The sequence below is a fragment of the Plecotus auritus genome, assembly GCF_963455305.1.
Source record: "Plecotus auritus genome assembly, chromosome: 5".
NCBI classification, from domain to species: domain Eukaryota; kingdom Metazoa; phylum Chordata; class Mammalia; order Chiroptera; family Vespertilionidae; genus Plecotus; species Plecotus auritus.
In genome coordinates, this window is record NC_137776.1 from 29,490,939 (window position 1) to 29,513,362 (window position 22,424).

The 22,424-nt window shown below is 40.8% G+C and overlaps 1 long non-coding RNA gene across 1 annotated transcript; it reads left to right on the forward strand.

Annotated features, from left to right (window-relative positions):
- The first annotated feature begins 447 nt into the window (after window positions 1-447).
- On the forward strand, window positions 448-12,060 carry LOC308249439. Its single transcript, XR_013960728.1, has 3 exons — window positions 448-571; window positions 4,071-4,161; window positions 10,297-12,060. It is a non-coding gene; the product is annotated as an uncharacterized lncRNA (long non-coding RNA).
- The last annotated feature ends 10,364 nt before the right edge of the window (window positions 12,061-22,424 follow it).

The following is a 22,424-nucleotide window of genomic DNA, read 5'->3' on the forward strand; positions in this document are numbered from 1 at the left end:
CTCCTCCTCGGAGAGTTGCCGAGAGCCCCAACCAAAACAAGCGGCGGCGTCTGGCTCCGCGCGCCGGCCCCCTCCGACCGCGCCGCCGTCTCACTCGGAGGAGAAAAACACGTGACGGAGCCTCTGCGCTCCGCAGCCCGGCTGCCGCCGCCGCCGGGAGGCTCCCGCCTGGGTCTCTACATTCCCGGCCGAGCCCGCCCCGCGCCCGCCCCTCTCCGCCCCCCTCTCCCTCCGGCAGTGCCGCAGCGGCGCCCGCTCCAGGCCTCCGCGCTGCGCTCAGCCAGCGCCCCTGCGCGGCCGCCAGCCTGGGCGCAGAGCCTTCCTCTCCGCGCGCCACCCAGGGCGCCCCCGGCCCGCAGGAATCCCCGCTGCGGGCGCGGGCTGGGGTGTTTGGGTGGTCACCCGAAAGCACGAAGGGAGTCTGGGAAAACGGCAGGGGGTGGGGGCGAGTTTGGGAAGAGCAGGAGTGAGGGTGGGGGGCGGCGGGGTGCACTGAAGCTGGAGAGCCCGGAGTGGGAGGGCCGCCGTGAGAGGAGGGGGCGCTGGAGCTGGGCTGCATCTTACCTAACAGGTAAAATGAACCCCTCGGGAGGTAGGTTTCTAGTCAAGGCTTTCTTCTCAAGGGACTAGAACAGCTGCTTTTCAGTTTCGGGGTGATAGGCTGTGGTGAGATCTGGATTTTTATACGATTTCCTAAGGAACTTGTGGGCCAACCTGCTCCTCGCAAATCACCGCATTTGCTGCAGGGAGGTATCTCGAAGGAGCAGAGGGACGCCCAAGGGCAGAGATCGGGGCCTTCTGGTCACTCCAAAAACGGGAAGAGGGAATTCCTGGGAAGCACCCTATGCCCGTCGCAGTGAGGTTAGCTGCTGATTAGTTAGGAAGAACATTTAAATATCACGGCTTCTCCTCTTCCCCTATCCTAGCGAGGGGCGGGGATTCACATTTAGAGGTGAAGGCAAGGGGAGAAAATGAGATGCCCCTTATCATATTCCGAAATTTACTTGCGATTTAAAAAATATGTTAGGGACGTACAGAGGATTCCTAAGGCCTACTGTGTAAATATTGGCTGAAGTGTTTGTTTCACACATAGCTTCCACACCCATTGAACTATCCCATAAAATCTTTACCCTTGACCACAAGGATAATGGGGAGAAAACAAGGATGGTGCCAGCTCGACTGCACAGGAACATGGGTACTTCGCGAGAACAGGTCAGCAGCCTGGGTCTACTTCGAGAGACTCTTAGTTGACCTTGCGGGATCAGTCACTACAAGCAAACGCTCCCCGAAGTTTCTATTTATTTTTAAGCTGACCTATAAACGGGCAGTTTGTCCCCTACTTGCCCCGCTGGCATTAAAGACCCTACGAAAATGACGTTTGCCATTCGGTTTAATGCTGTCTTATTTTTACACCCCATTCCTGGTCTGTTCGGGGTTTCCGTCTCCTTTTTACGCGGGAGACCCTGGTCTGCTGCCAGCTCTCAGGCACTGCGGGAAGCTGGCGGGGGAAAACGTAGCAGTCGAGGCGCTGGGCCTTACGGCAGGGTGAGGGGCGGGGAGAGTTTCTCGGAGAAGCCTGGTGATTGGTGGGGTTCCCTGTCTTTCAAGTTTTGCCTGACAGGAGGGGAGGTGGGGAGAGATGGTAAGGGTACCAAGGTAGGTTGCGAAGCGTAGGGGGGGAAAAAAATTAAAAAGAACTGTAAGCGCCATTCAGCAGCGTGTGATACGTGAATTCCGGGGACTCGGCATCTGCAAAGGGGCACTCCCCAACAGAAGCCCGGGAGCTTCTCATTTCTCCTTTCACCTTTTTGTTCCCTGCCATCATGCATCCTCATCTAAACCTGGTTAATTTGTAATTTGTGTACACACTGTTGAATTGAAAGCCCGCCCTCTTTCCTTCTGACAGCTTGGCAATGTGGGCACACGTGCCCACTACGGCAAAGCTATAAATAGCATATACGTATTTGGAACTGGTAATAGGCGGCAATAACAGTGACCGAGATTCTGAGGGTATAGCTTGCTTTATGCGGAGCAGGGGAGGGGTGGATGAAGCAGGGAAGCATGAAGTTAGTAGTAAAGTGTAACAGTGTGGGGTTTCACCCTTGGCAAGAAAAAAGATAAAGGGTTGTTTACTAGTAACAATGTTATCTAAGGCCAAAGGGCTTTTTAGTTTTGACGTTTAGCACAGGGTGGGGGTTATTTCATATTTTATAGGAATATGATCTAAATCCCAAGAATTTTACTTTTCAAATGACACCCCCCAAAAAAAATAAAAAAGAAAAGCTAAATAAAAGGAACACACCTCTATGGAAAACAAAATATTGAACTCTTTCCTAAAAAAAGAGGGCAGGAAGATCAATTTAATTTTCAAATATTCTACAATAACCTTCACAGAAAGGTTAGGATTTTGATCATATAAGAAAAATTTTATAAAAGCTTTTTCAAAATGTCTCTGTGGGAAAGGGTTTCTGCTTTAAAAACTCAATGTCAGTGGCTAACATATTGGCTAGAAATCATGAAATAAGCCAGATTGCTATAACAAATTCTGGTCAGACCAATGGGTTTCATGATAATCGCTGATCATCAGATACTAGGTATTGCCATTTCTTCCTAGTTGCTGATGTTTTACTATCAATGATAAAGGTGGTTAATATTTATTATAATTATACGATAGTAGATCCATTTGTTCTCTACATTTTTTTTTATTAATGGGTTGTGATAGTTCTGGAAATGCACATTGGTGCATTTTACTAGTATATACAGAATAGAAAGAGATGTTTTTGTGGAATCTAAGTGAAGTAATTTAAGCAAGTACAACTATCATCCTGTCACCTTACACTAAATTAGTCTTGTGGTATACTATAATGATATACACTATTTGAAAAATTTACTCCTAACTGAAAATTCAGAAACCAAAAATCCAACTAGTACCAAATATATTGCTCAATGCTGCCATCTATAGGACACTTAGAGATGATTTGTGTAATAGACTAAGGTGCACCCTGGAGCAGCTATATTGATATTCACAAATGCAGTTATGATTGCAGGCGTTAAAACCTTCAATGCCGTGGGTGCACTATTAAGCAATATCTCTCTACAGTTAGCTTTAAAATGGAAATATTGGTCTGTGTGGTGCTATCAGGGACATCATGCAGACTTTATAAATTATTACATATATCCTTAAAATGATCTCTAATTATAAACTTTTATAAATTAACCATTTTACATATGGTCAACATAGAGAAGCATAAACTACAGTCCTAACAGAAATAAGAATTGAGTTGGCTAAAGATGTAACCAACCATTTAAAGATTAAAAAGTATTTCATATATCAAAACAGATGCTTTATTAAGATAAATAGGTCACAGCTGGAGGAGCTGTTTAAATATTGTCATCTCTAGAATTAATTTTGGCAATTCAGAATTATCCTTGAAAAAAAATCAAAGCTTGTAGATTTTCCCATGTTAATGTCTATTTTTATTTTAAGACTAGAAGCCCGGTGCATGAAAATTTATATACTGGAGGGGGGGGGGGGGCGTTCCTCAGCCCGGCCTGCCCCCTCTCACAATCCGGGTGTCCTCAGGGGCGGGAGGTGACCCAGTGATCAGGGGAAGACGACACCCCGTCACACCTCTGCTGCTGCCACTGCTGGCAGCGCAAGCCTCATCCAGCCCTTGTTACCTGAGCCTCGGGCCTGCCCTGGGTGGCTGGGCGGCTGAGGGGACTGGGGGACTCTGGAGGCAGGTGCACGGAGCGGCTGGACCCGCCTGGGCCTGCCACCCTGGCAGGGCTGAGGGGCCTGGGTGCCAGTATCTTGTGGCTGTGGGCACCACCATCTAAGGAGGGCGTGGCAGTCAATTAGCATATTCCCTCTTTATTAGATAGGATAGTTCAAGCATAACAAATATTTGAATGCCTAATATGAAATATATCAATAGAGATACCTTTTTACAGCTTGGATGGGGTAATAAGAGAGATACAAAATAAAGATAATTGATAACTAAAATCATTTGTGTGTGTGTGTGTGTGTGTGTGTTAAGTGTTAAATCTCAAATAAGTGGTATTTACAGCAGGTGGAGAGCATGGTGGATGACATAACTGAAGAAATCTTTATGAAGGAGGGAGTTGTAAACTTGAACTTGAAGGGTGGATGTAATCCAGGTAAGGGCTTGGTTATTTGTTTATATATTGCCATTCCAAGGTTTTGGAGCACCTTCCTGTGCGAGGCATTAGGTTAGGCACTGAGGATTTAGATATCTAAGACATGGCCCTGCCCACAGGAAGCTTTCAGTGAAGATGAAAGACCAATTAATACAGAGTGCTGTGATCTCTTTGATGAAAAAATGTAGGCACAAGGCAAATGAGATCCCAAAACAATCAACTGCCTTCTGATTTAATGTCATTGATCATAGACAGTACAATATGAGAGCCCAAAGATGCCTGTCCCTTTGATAACCTTGTTTCCTCTTGTAATTAAATTTTTCTTGCTTTTGGTTTAAAAATGTGAAATAATGAAATTAAAAGTGAGCTAGAAAGTTACATTTGGCTTGAGAATCTGCTCAATCAATGCTTCTTAGATCTGAGGATCTTGTTAACATTCAGGTTCTGATTCCCAAGATCTAGGGCAGGCTGAGGGTCTGCATTTTTAACACATGTCAGGTGATGCTGAATCTGCTAGGTGGGGGTGGGACCACCCTCAGTTGCACAGCTCTAAATGACAGGATTAGTTCAAAGGCAGAGTAATATGGTGCTGTGAAACACAAGCAGGGTCTGTACATTTCAGTGTCATAGGTATACATACAATGAGAAGAAGAGCAATAAAAGCTCTACTTAACTGAGGCATTCTTGCATTGGGGCTTCTCTCTTCAATCACAGGTATCAAATCTCTCTTCTGACAAGTGTGAAGAGTTGTTTTTTCTTAAACATTTGTGAATGGAAAGTAGCTTAGTGCATTCAAAGGACAAATATCCACACTAGCACTTAGTTTTAAGCTAGAAAACAAGAAATAAAATCTTATGTAAAATAAATCAACACCCAACAGCATAATTATGTAAAATAAAAATGGCTACATCATTAGTGGACACAAAATTTGCTAAAGAGTGAAAACCATAACTGTTGGAATATTTCTAGAACTACAAAATATACTTAAGCATGACTCTATGAACTGTGAGATCTTATTGTTTTAGTTTTGAAATTATTCCATCATTGATATGTTAAAATAAATAAAATCCATGTACAATTTGTTGCATGTCAACTGCAAATCGCAGTTGACCCATTCTGTCTCTGCCCAGTGGTGACCTGTCCACTTCCCCAGGTGACTTTGTTTGTGCACAGGGACATTTGCCTCCCACAAAATTGCTTGCTCTCTCTGTTTGCCAAGGTTGATTGTGTTTTTGTTGTTGTTGGTAACTGAGAGTATTTAAAAATAAAGGATTAAGAATAAAACCTTTTCTTTGTTCCCTGAACAGCTTCCCTAATCCTCTCCCTCCCAACCCATCACATTTTCTCTGCCACTACAAGAGAGCACTAGGAGGTGGTTCAGGACCACGGAGAGCGCGAGGAAGGGGCACTTCCAAAGCATTCTCCTCAGGGAGGTAGGGAAGAGATGGCCCTGGATTTGTTGCTGGGCAATTTTCACTTAAAGGATCCTGTCTAATAAAAGAGTAATATGCAAATTGACCATACCTCCGCTACACCCACAAGCCACACCCACCAGCCAATCAGGAGCGAGCATGCAAATTAACCCAACCAAGATGGCTGCGGCCACGGAGCGAGCAGGAGGCTTGGGTTTCCCTGGCAATGGAGGAAGCCAAGCTTCTCCACACACTCTGGTGGACCCTGGACTCCACTCAAGGCTACAAAGTTTCAATTATAGAAGATAAATAAATCCCAACAAAAATGGCTGCGGCCATGGAGCTGGAGAGAGCAGGAGGCTTGGGTTTCCCCGGCAATGGAGGAAGCCAAGCTTTCCGCCCACCCTGGCCTTTGCTCAAGGCTACAAAGTTTCAATTATAGAAGATAAATAAATCCCAGATACCAGGGCCTCTGCTTGGGTCGCCTGGGGGCGTGGCTGGCCTGCAAACCAGCACAGGCCCCTCGCCCAGGCCACCCCATGCCCCAAGGGAACCCCCACCCTGATCTGGGACACCTTTCAGGGCAAACCAACTGGCCCCCACCCATACACCAGGCCTCTATCTTGTCTAATAAAAGAGTAATATGCAAATTGACCATCACTCCAACACACAATATGGCTGCCCCCATGTGGTCAAAGATGGCTGCACCCATGTCAACACAAGATGGCCACCACAAGATGGCCAGCAGGGGAGGGCAGTTGGGAGGGATCAGGCCAGCAGGGGAGGGCAGTTGGGAGGGACCAGGCCTGCAAGGGAGGGCAGTTGGGGGCAATCAAGCCTGCAGGGGAGGGCAGTTAGGGGTTACCAGGCTGGCAGAGGAGGGAAGTTGGGGGTGACTGGGCCTGCAGGGAAGGGCAGTTGGGGGGGGAGGGGACCCAGGCCTGCAGGGGAGAACAGTTGGTGGGGGGGGAACCAGGCCTGCAGAGGAGGGCAGTTAGGGGCAATCAGGCTGGCAGGGGAGCAGTTAGGCATCAATCAGGCTGGCAAGGGAGTGGTTAGGGGGTGATTAGGCTGGCAGGCAGAAGCGGTTAGGGGCAATCAGGAAGACAGGCAGGTGAGCAGTTGGGAGCCAGCAGTCCTGGATTGTGAGAGGGATGTCCAACTGCCCGTTTAGGCCCAATCCTACCGGGATCAGGCCTAAACAAGAAGTCGGACATCCCTTTGAGAGGTCCCAGATTGGAGAGGGTACAGGCTAGGCTGAGGGACACACACCCCCGTGCACAAATTTCGTGCACTGGGCCTCTAGTATAATTATAAAGAATAACAGTGGAATTTTGACTCCCTGATATTTGGGAGGACTTATTTTTCTGGACATTCAGCCAGTGCTTTCTGATTTTCATTGAATTCCATGTAATGACACATGATAGGACAACAAAAGTAGGGATAGCTAGAAGTTGCCAGGGCTAAACATGAATTTTCATGTTTATAATTTGATATATTTTATGTAAACTTTCACATTTTTTAAAATATATCGTATTGATTTTTTACAGAGAGGAAGGGAGAAGGATAGAGAGTTAGAAACATTGATGAGAGAGAAACATTGATCAGCTGCCTCCTGCACACTTCCTCCTGGGTATGTGCCCGAAACCAAGGAATATTCCCTTGACTGAAATTGAACCTGGGACCCTTGAGTCCGCAGGCCGATGCTCTATCCACTGAGCCAAACCGGTTAGGGCTAAACTTTCACATTTTTGACAGCTTTGGGACCTATCAATCTACCACATAGGAGAATTAGGTCATATAGAGATATGAAGAGTTAGAAATAGGGAATTGGAAGGAGTATATGTGGGTTCCAGTCCTAGCTCCTTAGAACTGCTGTGGAATCTATAGCTCATCTTTCAATTCTATGATTACCTAGAATCCTTTCAATAACTATCCTCAATTCCTCTTTTAATTTTCCTTCAGCTAGTTTCATTTGAGTTTTATTTGCAGCTGAGTGTGTTCTACTAATGCAGATGGGTAGGGCTTAGAATCAGGGCTGTATAAGGTCTGAGAAATCATTTGGTCTGCCCCTGCAAAGGCATTAGGGGTGAGTTAATTAAATGTTTGACCAAATCTATCAGGCTAATTTTTAAGTTGATAATTTTATATGGCCCGTGAATGGTGCTATAAATATCCAAATGGCCCTTGCCAGAAAAAAGGTTCCCCACCCCTGGAGATAGACAAATAGAAAAACAAACAAAAAAAGGGGGTAATTCCAGGCTCAGAACAAAACAAGATTACAGGCAAGGAGGCAGGAACATAGCTTGGGGTTTTCTGGGACAGAGAGAAAATTGGCCTAAGAAAATTGAGTGGCTTATAGAAATATATTTAAATAACTTCTCTATACTACAACTGAGTAGGAATATAAATTCTCTCAGCCTCTTCAGAAGGCAGTTGAACAAGAGCTATAAAACTTTCAAATGCATATACAATTTACCTAGCAATTCCACTTCTGGAAATGGATTCTATAGAAATAATCATACAAGCATATTCATAGAAATGAATTTTGTCACAGAGAATGACTGAAAAATAACATACATGTCCATCAATAGAGAACTTGTTAAATAAGTTTACCACATTTACATGTTGACATACTGCATAGCCATTAAAGATAATTCAGTAGATCTATGGAACAATCTTCACAGGAAAAAAAGGCAAGGTGAAAAACTACCATAAATGCTATCTTTTATGTTTTTATTTTAAATAAAAGCTCATGTATATTTTTATATACATAGAAAATTCTAGAAGGGCAAAAGAAATCTTAGCAATGCTTTCCGTGGGAGAGGGTCACCTTTTCTTTTTCCCATATTCTCTTATATTTCTTGTTTTTGAAAACTACATTCACATATTACTATGTAAACTACTATAAATATAACTAAAGTATAGAAGAATGAAAACTTTGATATATAAATATTATTACTTTATTTGAAATTTCTATGTAGACATTGTTTTAAGCTCTTTAATATGTTACCTCTTTCAATCCTCACAGCAATCCCATGAGGAAGATTTTTCCTCCAATTGCACTTGAGGTTGCTGTAGGCAAGGCAGCTGGAGCTCAGTCCTGCAAGCTCTGGCTCCAAAGCCCTTGTGTTTAACCATTCTCCCTTTTGCCCACCCTGAGCTCCCCTGACTTTGTTGTAATGCCTCCCCAAAGGCAGATTTCGGGGCGGGGAGGGGGGGAAACTAAATATTCATGCAACAGTCTGTCACTGATATCCAATAAGGATTCTCTTCATAATGGCTAATACAACAACTCACAAAATAAACTTTTCCTTCTATACCAGGTGTTTAGATGTGGTGTAGAAGATTTCTTAAACTGACACACCACCTCATAAATTTCATTGCAAAGCAATGTATAATGATGGTTTCTCTTTCCAGGAATGGGAGCCATTGAATTGTTTAGTGAGAATAATGGCAAAGTTGGACTTTCATGTTGAATAAATCACTCATGTATTTTTGGAGGATGGATTTATAGGAGAGGAGATTGCCGGCAGGGAGGTAATTGACATGGAAATCTGTTGGACATCTAACCATCACTCATTTATTCCATCTTTTAAGAGCACCTTGCTATCCTCTGGGTCAAATCATGGAATGGTGATTGGTTTAGGCCTTCGAACTGAACTGCCTTGGTTCAGTTGGATTTGCACATATCATCATTGCAAATGTTGACAACCTCCTTCATGTCTCAGGTATCAATATCATGGGAATAATAGTATCTCAATTTATCAGAGTAAGGTTTTAAATGGACACTGCTTATGTTTTGAGTACTTAATAAATATTAGCCATCATCATGATTTTTGTTCTCAACCATGTGTTTTGAATGGTATTAGTCCCTTCACTCCTCATCTCCCCCACCTCACTGCAGAATGGGTTCTACCGTACAGTCCTGCCACAGTCTTTTCCCTGCAAGGGTTCAAGAATCTGGAGAAGGGACTGTGACATAAATGAATATACTAGACAAGAAATATTAATTTGGAAGGCATTTTGGGGGAGCCAGATGGAAACCAGCTCTCTAGTGGAGTGGCTCTCTGAATCTCCAGACCCATGGCTTTTTATTCACACATTTTGCCCTTTAGCAAAGCAGGTAGACACATCAAAGGTAAGGTTTAGTAAACTATAAAGGATTATCAGGTTAGGGGAATTGCCCTCAGCTGTTTGGCAGCAGGTAATAACATGCAGATCTTCAGCCCTGCTGAAGATGTCCATCAGCCTTCCAACAACTTCTCGCATTTATTACGCTAACTACTGTTCTTAGCCTCCAGCACAGTTCATACAGTGGTGAGAAGCATAGAAATTTCATCAGTCAAGAAGGGGCAAGACTTTGTCAGTTTGACTCTTAACCTACTTTATTCTTTTTATATTACCAGATAGATGCATTTTACATTTGTTTTCAGAAAGATGAGAATTTATGTGATGTTGACCACTGCTTTGGGGTAAGCAATAAATATGTGTTAAAGAAAGGTGGCTAAAGAAACCATTCCAGTCCGGCTGGCGTGGCTCAGTGGTTGAGTGCTGACTCACAAACCAGGAGGTCACAGTTTGATTCCCAGTTAGGGCACTTGCCCAGGTCATGGGCTTGATTCCCAGTAGGGAGCATGCAGGAGGCAGAAGGTCAGTGATTCTCTCTCATCATAAATGTTTCTATCTTTCTCTCCCTTCCTCTCTGAAATCAATAAAAAAGAAGAAGAAACCATTCCAGGCCTGGGACTATATGAATGATGGTGGGGAAGTCATGAAGAAAAGCAGGCATTCCATGTGGACTGGAGCAGAGGGAACATGTGTCCTGTCTGAAGCATTCAGTACCTGGAAACCATCATAATAGCCATTATAAGAAGTGGCAACTACAAACTCTTTGAGAAGAGTGTCCTCTTTATTTGAGAATCATTCAGAACATGTAGTACCATATACTTGGTGCATAGCAGGCACTCAGTAAGCAATTATAGAATTGAACGTTATTACATCATAACTTTGAGGGCCCACATAGATGACTTTGAATGCAGAGCAAAGAGCTCAGACTTATTGCATTAATAATGAGGAGCACTTGGTATGATAAACAGAAGTAACATGAGCAGATGCAGGAAATAGAATAAAATGGAAACTGGGGGCAGGGGTAGGCTAGTTAGGAGTCTGTTTCAATAGATTAAGTGAGATGATGAGGCTCAGGGTTAGGTTTGTGCTGGTGGAATGAAGGTGCAGAAAACTTCAGAGGTGAAGATGGTGGGCTTTGGAAACAGATGGGATGTTTGGGACAATCATTCAGGCAGCAGTCAAAGATGATGACATTTCAATCCTGAGTGTTGGGAGGTTGGAAGGACATCTGATCACTCTTTTCAGAGATGAAAGGCTTTATTATAATTCACAGAAAAAGCAGTCGCGAGAAGTCAGCATGTTGGTGCTAGTTCCCTATTTCTCGTCCATAGTGTGATGCGGTGGCTGAGATAGATGCTGCCCAAAGAGTGGGAGGAGCCCAGAGCCACGGGCCCAACAAGGAGCAAAAATTGCAGCAAGAAGCAAACACGCCACCCTCCATCCCTAATGTCCCCTGGGGAGTAGGCAGTTGCTGACAGTGACACTGTGGGTACCTTGACCTACTGGGTTGCTTCCATGACTAGCAACAGAAACTGCTCAGTGTCAGGAGATGGATCGGCCTTCAAGCTGGATGCTCAGCAAGAATTTTCAGAGACTGCATGGGGCCTGTGGAGGATGTGCCTCCCAACACCATTCGTTTAAAGTGCATGCATCTGACCACTTTTTAGGTTTAACGGACATGAATTTTTTTTCCTTTCTTTGCCCAAACCTAACCTAATGAATTTCCCCCCATAATCCTCATTTATAAACTCTAATTTTTGGAAACTGAAGGCTTTCGTTGTCATCATGTAATTTCCCATCAGTAATTATGTGACAGGTTAATTTCCACAATTAGCACAGTTTAAGTTATTTTTCTAACTTCTAACATAATATTTCATCATGAACAGTTTCTTAGATTCTGCCTTTTGGAATCCCACTTCTTATCTAGTTTGGGAATTCTCTTTTCTAAAATAAGGACCAGTGTGTCAGATATTACAGTTACTATACATTTCATCTAAGCTTTAAAAATGCATTAAATATTTCACATCTTAATTCCTCTAGGCAACATAGAAGTCTTTTGGAAATGTTTATATTATATTAATTGAAGCATATCAAGGTTGATTGACTCTAGTACCATGAATTCTACCTACATACAGAAGGCAAAGGTAAAGTTAGAAGTTCCAATTTCTGCTTCACTTCATTCATTCTAGTTTAAGCTAGTTATAGTAAATGTTATATTGAGGAAAAGGGTTATTTGAAGAGTTGTCACTGTTTGTTTCTAGGAAAACTGAAGGGTTTTTTATTCCAATTTCTCAAGAAATGGTAGACTGAGTTTTTCCGATGTTCTTCAAAGTAAAGTTTCAGTACTCTGGCTACCAAAGGTTATTTTTTTCTCTCTAACTTATAATATATTCATGGATACTTCAGATATTACAAGACAGGTCAACACTTTGGGGTGAAGGGAGTAGAACATAAAAGAGGCCATTTCGAGCTTTAAGTTCTTTTTATAAAAAGATCTGCTCTGTGTCTCCAGTTAGGGAGGTGAAGCTGATGGCTCACCTATTAGTGTGCAGGTGGGGCTGACTGTCAATGTGTCTGGCTTCAGCTAGGAGGGGGATTCAATAACATTGTGCTGACTTGCAGGCTACAAAGCCTCTGACAAAGGATCATCACATCTGGAGCCTGATTTTATGTCAGTAGCTGACCTTCTTTTCACCTTCGTCCCCGTGGACTTCTTGACTTAGTATTTCTAAAGATATTATACAGTGTCATCTTGCTGACTTAGACGAGGCAGTGACAAATTTAATGTTACTTCACCTCTGTGGGGGTGAATTTAAGACCCATCATTGTGCCCCAAAACCCAATAGCATATTTGAATATTCTGAACTGCAAGGCTGGTTGCATTAACTGGAGTAGCATGGAAATGATAAAAAAAAAAGACAAGCTGTGCTAGAAATTACCAGTTTATCTTGTGGAGAAGGTTACCTCAGAGGTCATACATTTCTTTTGTCTAGCAATGCTTGGAATAGTTTAAGAAACAGCCTAGTTATAGTCTAGGCTAAGGAATGAATAATCTCTTAAATTGTGCCTCATATTTAAGATTCTGTTGTTTGCAGGGTATGAACACCAGCTAGAAAACACAGGTCTAATGCCTTTTTTTGATCTCAATGTTTTTAGAAGACAGCTTGCATTTGGGCTCATTTTTCACTGGTGCAAAATAATAATTTACATTTCAATTGTGGTTTTCCCTAGATGGACTAAAATGTGTAGTTCATTGAACATGTCAGTCTATCAGCATTTTCTGCAGCGAATGTTTCCAGTGTCTAAATGCTGTGACTATACCACTCTCATGATACTATTTTTATTCTGTGTAAGAGTGCATAATGAGTTATATACTCCTGACAATATGTTTACTCCCTGAATTTAAGAGCAGGCAAAGTCAGAAGTTATATTAATGATCTGGGGAAGGGATCACTTGGTCAAACGTCATTAAATAATTTTCTGAGAGCTAAAAATTAGTCAAGTTATTGGCTTAACTAAGATGCCTAGTGGGTTAAAGTAAATGATTGTTCAGTTCAGTCACAGACAATCTGGTAGGCCTAGTTGATGATGTTCTAATTAATGCATTAAAATAGTCAATCAAAAATTACTTACTGGGCACCGATCAGGTACATTACACTGATACTCAGTAGGGAGCCAAGAGGAAATAACCCACTAAGACATTAGCTAAATGAAGATGTATACTGAGCAACCATAAACTGCAAACTAATGAGGTAGATATTTATCATTATGAAGCATCAACCTGTAACCACAGAATTGAATAACCCAAAAGCACAGATGTATTCTGGGTCGCCCAACCAAACATAGATCCAAGGAATCAAAAATTAAACCCACTTTAAGTTGGACCTGTCTCTGCCTGCGAGAATAGGTAAGATACAAAAGTTAAGTCTGGGTGTGAAATGACCACATTGCCTATCCTCAAAGGGAGGAACCCCATTAATGGATATATTAGAATCATCTGAGGACTGGGGTGCTTGTACAAAGTCAGACTCCTAGGTGCCACCTGAGACTTAACACATGCAAATCCAACATGTAAATTTTAAATAAGCTCTTTAGTTAATTCTGAAATAGATAGTGTGCAGTTCACATATTGATAAACATACTTATGGTTTCAGGTAGATTTCTAGATCTATCCTGTTTTGTTTTGTTTTGAATCCTCACCTGAAGATATGTTTTTATTGACTTTAGAGAGGGAGGGAGGGAGGGAGGGAGGGTGAGAGAAACAAAGAAACATTGATGTGAGAGAGAAACATTGATTTGTTGCCTCCTGTATGCACTCCAACCAGGGATCAAACCTGTAACCTAGGTGTGTGCCCTGACTGGGAATTGAACCTGCAAGCTTTTGATATACAGCAAGCATGTCAAACTTGAGGCCCACAATGAATATTTTTGCGGCCCAGCCAATATAAAGGTATGTAAGAAATGTTTTAATAAAAATTTTGTAACTTAATTTTTACAATATCCTGTTATACATAATTATTAATAACGAACTACAATGTTTACTAATGACTGATTACTTTAATCGTGTTGCATTCATTTCCCTTACCCGCCTTACACGCAGGAGCACCATTTCTCTCCACTAATACTAGCAGCGAATATTTTAGCAGCTAATTGCCACGTCATTAGTCTTGGACTGACTTGTTTGGTGTGCGCAACAGGAAATATTTCGCTTTCGAATAAGAAAAATAGGTTTATTTGCATTACGCTTATTAATCTTATTAATTTGTGCAGTTATTCAGTGTCTGGTAAGTTAATATTCAAGAAAAAAATATTAATTTTTATTAAAATGTTCTATTATTTTATGTTAATGATTACTCATTTATTTTAGCCCTTTGTATTCAGCATGTCTGTATCAAATAAACCTACATTTCTATGAAAATTAAAGCTTTTGTTTTTTTGCGGCCCACACAGACTTACACCTTGTTTATTTGGCCCGTGTTAGCCTTTGAGTTGGACATGCTTGGTGTACAAGGTGACACTCCAACTAACTAAGCCACCTGGCCAGGGCTTTCCTGTTTGTTTTTGTAAAGCATAATGTAAATTGCTGGAGGCTAAGACCAGCAGGTCATAATAAATGGGAAAAGTCCATATCCAAAGGCTGATGGACATTTTCAGCAGGGCTGAAAATCTGCATATTATTACCTGCTGCTGGCTGAACAGCTGTAGGCAATTCCCCTACCCCAGTGGTCGGCAAACTGCAGCTCGCGAGCCTCATGCGAGCCGCAGTTTGCCGTTCTGTTGACTAATGAGTTTGCCGACCACTGGGATAGGGGCTTAATCACAAGGAACAACAACAGCCTGCAATTATTGGAATCGAGAGTCTAGGTCAGTGGTCAGCAAACTCATTAGTCAACAGAGTGCCAAACCGCGGCTCGCGAGCCACAGTGGCTCACGAGCTGCAGTTTGCCGACCGCTGCCCTAACCGATAACCCTTTACTATTTACCAAACCTTACCTTTATTATGTGTGTCTGCTTTGCTAAAGGGCAAAATGTGTGAATAAAAAGCCATTGAGTCCAGAGTTTCGAGATTTGGAGAGCCCTCTTCACTAGAGGGTGAGGCCTCCGCCTGGCTTTCCTCCATGCCTTCCAAATTTATATTTCTTGTCTAGTCTCTTCATTTATGTCGCAGCCCCTTCTCCAGATTCCTGAACCCTTGCTGCAAAAAGACTGCAGCAGTAAATGCATTTTTAATGTTATATATAGGCTAATATAGAGGTATACGATTTCCAAACTATGAAATCATTTTCAGGTATTATTTCTATTAATATTTTCTTATTTCATTAAACCAGAAGTTGCAAACTTGTGTCCTGCTGGCCAATGGGGTCCATGGGTGGTTTTTCAAATTTACCCAAATAGTATGTTTAAATTGTCAACATTAAATATTAGAAGATGATGCATCAAAAATTAAAATTCTAATTTCTCTTTAAAAATCAGAGCATGGGGCCCTGATTCCCACCTGGCCTCCATCAGCCAAAATGGAAAGATAGCTGCCCATCTCCCTGACACCATGGCAATGCCAGGTGCCATTTGTCACCTGGTGCTTCAGATGCTTCCTTCCACCCAGCCCACTCGACTCATTTGTATCTCCTGCCTAGCTCCTCCAGGCACTGGAGTTTGTGACCCTGTCTTAAGGGTACTTCAAAACCAATTGCTTTTGAACAGCATTTGATGATGAAGACAGATATTCCACATTCAGACCAGTTCTACTGCATTCCGCTGGGATGCCCAGACTATGCTCCTGAGCAGAATTGGGGCTAATTCATTTAAAGACTGCCCATTAATCAAAAGGAGGTCCAATCTAGCTCAAGTCTTTCTGAGAGGCTACACAATTTGCCATGTTGAATGGATGTGCATATTTTATTTTGAGAGTATTTTGTACAGCAAAAGAAATATACTGCTTATAGAGACTGCTGTCTTTCAGAAAACACAGTTGGTTACAGTATTTTACCAAAAAAAAATAAATTATAGTTTAAAAACCACTCTAGAAAACTCACGCTAAGCCAATTAGATTTAACAGCCCAAGAATATTCAATGGGCAACATATCCTATATTTCATAAAAAAAAATGTAGTTAAAATATCTCATATTATTTCTTAGCAGGAGTTTGAAAATTGAACAACAGGTTGCCCTTTCCCAAAACTAAATATAACCTGGCACTGGAAAGATAACCCTTTCCCTTTGATTTTTATTCCCCTGATCATGTGTCCTGAAAAGAAGTCTCAAAAAAATTCAAGGTAAAAATCTGTTAATAAAATATTAAGTCAAGGTTTAATTTTGAAAACTACATGTTATGGTATTATTTTTCTCCTGCAATTCAAGTGTCTTTTTTCGCCTGGACAGCTAAAGATGTGTGGATGAATTCAGGTGATTTGGGTTTGCATTCCAACCCTCTTACTTTTTGTCTGTGTGACTTTGTTTCTGAGCTCTTTATCTGTAAAATAAGATAACAATCCTACTTCATAGACTCATTCAGAGAATAAATGTAGTTTGATGGCCTAAGTACATGGCAGAGATTCAATAAATGAATGGCCTTTATTTTAACCAGTGAGGGTGATTCTTTTTTTTTGGATAATGACTAAACAGTATTTCATAGGACCTAAGAAAAACTTCCTAAAAATGTAAGCAGTGCACCTTTGTTTCAATTTCTTTTTAAGGAACTTTATCCATCCAACAAAAGATAAGGCAATGGATATAGTAGCCATGACACAGCATTGTTTACTAGTAAGCTAATGGCTAGTCATCACTCCTAAGACTCTTGCTCAGTGGTTCTCAACCTTTCTAATGCTGCGACCCTTTAATACAGTTCCTCATGTTGTGGTGACCCCCAACCATAAAATTATTTTCGTTGCTACTTCATAACTGTAATTTTGCTACTGTTATGAATCGTAATGTAAATATCTGTGTTTTCCAATGGTCTTAGGCAACCCTGCTAGCAGTTCTCAACCTGTGTCATAACCCACAGGTTGAGAACCACTGCTGTAGAGTCTTGCTGAATCTTATAATACTCAGGTGCAGACACTAGAAAGTCCACAGAAAAGTAAATATTTCTATTAAAAATTACCTTTTACTCTAAAGATCACAAAAGCTATTAGCACATCAAAAAAGGAGTTTCCAGAATGTTAGCTGGTATTCCAAAGAACAGTGTTAATGAAATGGGGCAATTCAAGATGGGCACACAGCACCCCAGCATCAGTATGATCTTTCCTGCTCTTCCTCTAGTGATCTGGTATCCCATCCTCTTTTTTCTTTGCTTCTCATACTCTTGCTTTTCCTTCCCAAAGCAAAAAATTGAATATGAATGATGGAGAGTTTGGTATTATAATTAACATTTTTTTGAGCCCTTACTATGGACTAGTGGCTAAAATATAGATTTTATGCCTTATTTCAACCAAGATTGACAAGAAGTCACAGATGGCCTGGCCAGTGTGGCTCAGTGGATTGAGTGTCACCCCATGCACCAAGAGGTCGCCAGTTTGATTTCTGTCAGGGCACATGCCCAGGTTGCAGGGCTCCATCCCCAGTAGAGGGTGTGCAGGAGGTATCCATTTGATGTGTCTCATAGATAAGTCTATCTCTCTCCTTCCCTCTTTCTCTAAAAGCAATTAAAAAACATATTAAAAAAAAAAAAAAAGAAGTCACAGAAGAATTATTGCCCCATTTAAGAGGCTGGTGAGATCACAAACTCCCTCGGCTAGGGCTAGAACTGAAGCTTGATTTGTCTGAATTCAAGCTACTTATAAATGCGGTAGTCATTAATAATGTTTTCTGGGTTTTTTTTAAAGGCACTAAATAACGTTTTTATATTTTTCTTATTAAATTAAAAATAATCAACTTATTCTTTGCTTGAATTGGTTCCTTGGTTGGTGACTTTGTTTAGTTACTTAAAAACATTTTATTCTTATGATTATGGTGATTCTTTATCAAGATATCTCTTTGGCTCTGCAACTCTTCCTCCTAGTCACATTTCAATAACTTACTGTCTTTTTTGATTTTTTTAAACATGCTATTTATTTTTTTCTAGATCTTAGAATATTAAAATACTTGAGTTGAAGGAGACTTAGAAATAATTTTTGCGAGTCCCTCATCTTACAGTTGAGAAAATTAAGCTTCAGAGGGTTTGAATGGCAAAAAAGTAGCTAGTGGCAGAGCCAAAAATCATATTCTGTACCCTTTCCAATTTTCTATGCTTTCTTGATTATAAGTAAAAAAAAAAAAAAAACACACACAAAAAAAACAAAAACAAAAAACAAATAAAACAAAAACAAAAACCACAATTAGCCTCCCAAATAGCTTTAAAGGTCTGTGCAACAATATCTACCATGACCTATTAGATTCATTACCATGTCCCACACCCCATCCTTGATATCTTGTTCCTTTATGGCTTATATTAAATTCATTAAATCAATTAAGGTTCTGGGTTATTTCTTAGTCAAATGAATTTAACTTTGTTGGAATACTTGTTCCTTGGTGTATATAAAGAAAGAAATGTTTGAGTCATGTTGGCAGTTCATCCCAACGGGTCATTTGAATTTTATTGTTTAAAAGCTCTACTTCATATTTGGATGTGTGGTCTAGAATAGAATAGCTTTCAACATTTCCTCATAACTGAGCCCATGGCACTGAATGTTACAATGGATAGAATAGTGTACTTAGATTTACTCTGGAAATTTAATATGAATAATATTTTTCTTAAAAAGAAACCAAATGAATCCTTGGTGTGTGTGTGTGTGTGTGTGTGTGTGTGTGTGTGTTTAAAGAAAATGAATATGGAAGAAAAGGAGCATCTTGGCTGCAATCCTGGCTATAAAAAATGACTCAGAAAAAAACTGTGTGTGCATATAATGAGAGAAGAGGGAGGGATAGAAATACTAGGAGAAACACATGTTAACACTTAGAACATTTTATGAATATACAGGAATTCTATGGACTATTTTTGTAATTTTTCTATAAAGCCTGAAATTACTTGCAAATAATTTTTTTAAAAAAATTGGCAACATGATCTGACATTCACTTAAAAACTGGTATCTTCATAAGTTAAGATAAACAATAAGCTGTAAAAATAATTTTTCACTTCAGTTAGAAGTCAGGTGTGTTAAATTACAACAGAACAAGAAAAATCTAAATTTTGTGCGGGGTGGCGCGCTCTGTAATTTTAGGTGATGTCAAAATTCTCCCCACCCCCTGCACCACCCTGTGGCTTCTATTTTTCCTCCCACTATTATTGTAAACTAGAGGCCCAGTGCACGAAATTCGTGCACTGGTAGGGTTCCTAGAGGCTGCCAGCTGTGGGCTGGGGCCTCCCTCCCTTCCCCCCACTGGCCCCGCCCCCTGGCCGAACTCCCAGATGAACTCCCGGTTGAGGAGACAATTTGCATACTACGTTTTTATTAAATGGATTGGATAGAGCTTTGCAAAAATATCAACTGTCTTTTGTCCTAGATGTCCTCCACCCAAGATACCTCTGCCTCCAGTTTCCTCTAATCACTACCCAGAATTGCCACTTGCTGGTGGACAGATTGATCCATGACCTTTAAGTGAAATTCATTCTCTCCTAAGTGTTCCCTCAACAGCCCTACATTTTAAATATGTTATGTCTAATTGCAGATGGTAAGGTCTTTTTGAAGGGCTTTTAAGTATTAGCAAGCAATAGTGGAGATACTGCTGTGTGTATGTGTTCTTATATGCCCACAGGGGGTCCTAAAATCCCCACGGACTAGGGGTTGACAGGAAAGTTAGCCAAAATGCCTGTTACCTGCACTGTATCCTCACAGCCTTATCTCCCATGTTTTGAAGTAAGTTCCTTTTGGAACTTTTTTTTCCCTACCAAGAACATACATAAGTTTTTCCTTTCTAAAAATTCATTATCTAAATTAGTTTTTCATAAAGCACAAACACATTGTGCCAGATTTGAGGAGATGTGGTGGGTTAGGAGGGCTCCTACGAGGCCTCACATGGCATGTAGCAAATGAGATTTGGCAGCTGGAGTAAAATTATTCATTGTAGTCATGGAGGCATCAAAATTTTAGTTGATTATAGAAACAGAATGGCATTTGCAAATGTAAAAGAAAAATGCTGTTAAAATGATTATGAAAATAAACAGCTTACTTAGGATTTATTATTTGAAAGAAATAGGAGCTTTCAAACTATATTCCTACTATTATCCTGTGAAATTGGAAACAATGGGACATCTGGAAAACCAGTTTACTTTTTAGATAATAATCATAAGAGTTAGAACAAGAATAAGGAAGATGTATCTAAAACACTCAGTAGAAAAAATACTTCCTAAAATAGAAAAATGTAGAAAATTGAAACACGGTCATTCAAAATAATTCTGAAATGGATAGTGAATAGTTGTCATTTCAGTTTTTTTGTCATTTAGATAATGAAGCAATGAAAACTTGATGAAACATGTACATGAATAAAAAAAATTACCTTGTATATGGACTATGATGCATCCAGTGACACACAGTACTAGACATTTAATATTCAGAGGTAGAAATATTAGAAAGAAAGTCTGAACCATCAATCCTTCTGTCTACTAGCTTCGTGAGCTTTGGCAAATTACTTGGACTCTCTGACCCTCAGTTTCCTCATTTATAAAATGGAGGTGAAGTGCCTGGCATATAATAGACAGTTAACAAATGGCAGCTACAGTAACTATCAAAACAGTTACCACGTATTGAGTATTTATTATGTGCCTGGCACTTTCATAAGAGGACTAAATGCATTAACTTACTTAACAGGTAGAGATCATAGTGGTGGTAACAGATCTTATAGGATGCTAGAGTGAGAAAATAATTTTTTAAATTTACTAAAATAATATTCAATTGTAAGAAATTTGTATCTGCAGGTATTAGCAGGAATAGAGGGTCAAGGGTTATATTAAAATTCAGAGTATCCTGAAGTGATCAAGCTAACACCCTTCCCTTCCCTTCCCTTCCCTTCCCTTCCCTTCCCTTCCCTTCCCTTCCCTTCCCTTCCCTTCCCTTCCCTTCCCTTCCCTTCCCTAGGTGCTTTTGGGGTGTACTCAGCCTCCAGCACTCCCACCGAAGCAGTCATTTCTGGTACTGAGACTATGGCCTCCAACCATCTCCAGATCCTCCTGGAGTCCAAGTCCCAAGAGAAAGCCTTTGACTGATAGGCTCCCATGTTTTATTCTTGTTCTCTTGTGATACTGGGGCAGGGAGAAGGACATTCTGGCTTACTCATCTTCTATGTGGGGAGGGTAGAAAATGCATGAGGAGAGAACGATGTTTCATTGGATTAATGCCCCATATAAGAAATAAAATGAATTGTTGGTGATATGACTGGAAATCAGGGAGTGGATGGTCTAGGGGTAGGAGTTTGTAAGCATTAAAATCCTGCAGAGTAACACAAATTATTTCAGTGTTCTAACAGCTCTTCTTAGCTCCATTAGATTGAGAGTTGATTAGTGACATCTGATGTGCAATTAGAATAATGACCATAATGTCAGGATAATTAACCATCCATCACAAGTCTACTGCAAGTGCATTGCTCCTATTTGTAGTTTTAGTAATACCTTATTACTTTCAGGACTTTTCTCATTGGTAGTACAATCAGTATAGATTCTTAATTCTACAATCTTCATATCAACCAATGAAAAACCATCCGAGTTCTAAAGCACATATTTCCATGTAAATATTCAAAGAGAAGACCATGTCCTGGCCGGTGTGCTCAGTGGCTGGGGCATTAGCCTGCACACCGAAAGATCTCGGGTTCTATTCCCGGTCAAGGGCACATACCTGGGTTGCAGGTTCTATCCCTGGCCCCAGTCGGGCACCTGTGGGAGGCAGCCAATTGATGTGTCTCTCTCACGTCGATGTTTCTCTCTCTCCTCCCCTCCCTATTATAAAGAGCAGCTTATCAATTTCTATTTAAAAAGTCTGCTAAGATTTTGAGATTGTGTTGAATCCACAGATCAATATGAGAACTGCCAAATTGAGCCTTGCAGTCCAGGAACATGGAATATCAACTTCTCTCAGCCATTTTAAGTAGTTAGCAGTGTACAAATATTGTACTTTTTTTTATTACATTTATTCCAAAGTACTTTAGTCTTTGTGATGCTATTTTTGGACTGTTTACTTGTAGTATATAGAAATAATTTTTTAAAAATCTTAATCTTGTATCCTGGGACTGTGCTGAACTCATTTAATTCTAGTAG